This window comes from Carlito syrichta, unplaced genomic scaffold (genome assembly GCF_000164805.1).
Source record: "Carlito syrichta isolate Samal-C Ts95f unplaced genomic scaffold, Tarsius_syrichta-2.0.1 Scaffold308771, whole genome shotgun sequence".
Lineage (NCBI taxonomy): Eukaryota > Metazoa > Chordata > Mammalia > Primates > Tarsiidae > Carlito > Carlito syrichta.
In genome coordinates, this window is record NW_007252867.1 from 146,138 (window position 1) to 147,986 (window position 1,849).

The 1,849-nt window shown below is 44.4% G+C and overlaps 1 pseudogene; it reads left to right on the forward strand.

The window, feature by feature from the left end:
- Positions 1-606, forward strand: part of LOC103268126 — a 36,103-nt pseudogene extending 35,497 nt beyond the window's left edge.
- Positions 607-1,849: the final 1,243 nt, after the last annotated feature.

The following is a 1,849-nucleotide window of genomic DNA, read 5'->3' on the forward strand; positions in this document are numbered from 1 at the left end:
CAGACGGGGCGCCCGGCCGCAGGAGCAGGGCCTGCCGGGCTCCTGGGGAGAATTGCGCTCTGGCAGCAATGGGAACGGGAGGAGTGTCCCGGCCTCGGTTTCTCTTTATCATGGCGACATGGAAAAAATACTGCTGGATGCCCAGCATGAGTCTGGACGGAGTAGCTCCGAGTTCTCACTGTAACAGCCCACCTCGCTCACAGACACCACAGGATACGAATAGAGCTTCTGAAACAGACACCCGTAGCGTTGGAGAGAAAACGGTTCCCAGTCCGAAGAAGATTACATGGAGAGAAGGAAAGACGTTGAAAGCATCTTGAAGAAAACTCAGACTGGATCCGGGATTGGTCGAGTCGGCCCGAAAACATTCCCCCCAAAGAGTTCCTCTTCCAACACCCCAAGCGCATGGCTGCTCTCAGCATGAGAAACATGAGCGTCATGAAGAAAGGGGCATGTTCTCCGCAGAATTTCTGAAAGTGTTTCTTCCGTCCCTGCTGCTGTCTCATCTGCTGGCCATCGGGTTGGGGATCTACACTGGAAGGCGCCTGACAACCTCCACCAGCACCTTTTGATGAAGAATTAGAATCCGACTTTGTTCATACGGTGGATTCTATCTGAGCTTGCACCGTAGCTAACTGAAGAGCAGTTAGGGTCCTTGGGTGGCTGCGTCACTTGTGTTCACTTGCTCTGTGAATGCCGCATTCCTAATTTAGTGAGATGAAAGAATAGACACTAAAATGCTGGCCTATAATTATACCTGTGGGATCAATTAATAAGCATGTCAGACCGCAACAATTTCTTTGAATGTTAGACATAAACATCTAAGAATAAATTTTAAGATACTAGTCATGATGTATAAAGTATCTTAAAAATCAACTGTAACCTTAATTCAGATAACACACTTTATATTTCACAAGAATGAATAACATTGATAGTAAAATCACTACCCTAAGGGGTTTGTCCAAAATATTGTGGCCTTATTCACAGTGTTGTAGAAAATACTGTTTAATTGAAATGGACGCAGGTTGGGTCTACTAAAGACTATGTGTAATTGTGCTAGCTGTTCCTAATAAGTAATAAACAGAAGCCAAGGTACAGCTGCAGCCTCCACTGTAAGGTTCACACCATAAGCTGTTCTCGGCTTTGCAGTGGAAGGATTTTTTCAGCCTTTGTGCTCGGTTTTCTACTGGAGGCACCTCCTTACTATCTTTTCTTCTTCATCCTTTAGATTGCTGAATTTAACCCTATCCTTTGTGCCCAACTTTTGTGCCCAACTTTTGTGCTCTTGAAATCAGCTTGTTCCAAGCAAATCTGTATTAACTTTAAAAGACTGGAAATGGAAAAAAATGAATCTTTGCCAAATCCTAAAAAAAAAAAAGAAAGAAAGAAAGAAAAATGTATCCAAGCCTCATCAGTGGGTGTTGTTATGTTTAGAAGGGCGTGTCGGTATACTACATTAGAGAGAAAGAACAGTCTGGAGCCCAGAAGAGGGTACATGGCACTCTGCTTTTTTCAGCCCTTGCAGATTCTAGCTCAGACTGACTCCCTCCCTGTCCTTATGCCTTTCCTTCTTTGCTTTCCTACACTCTCCCTTTCCCCTCATGCCCACTTGTATTTTTGCTGGGGTGGTGAAGGCTGAGGAGTCATGGTTCCTGGCTGGGGTAGACTGACTAATGACCCCCAAAGCTATCCAGATCTTAATTTCTAGAACCTGTAAATATAACTGTGTATAGCAAAAGGGATTTTGCAGATGTGATTAAGTCAAGGATCTTGCAATGGGGAAGATGTTCCTCCATTATCTGGGTGGGCCCTAAATGTAACCACAAGTATTATCATAAGAGGAAGACAG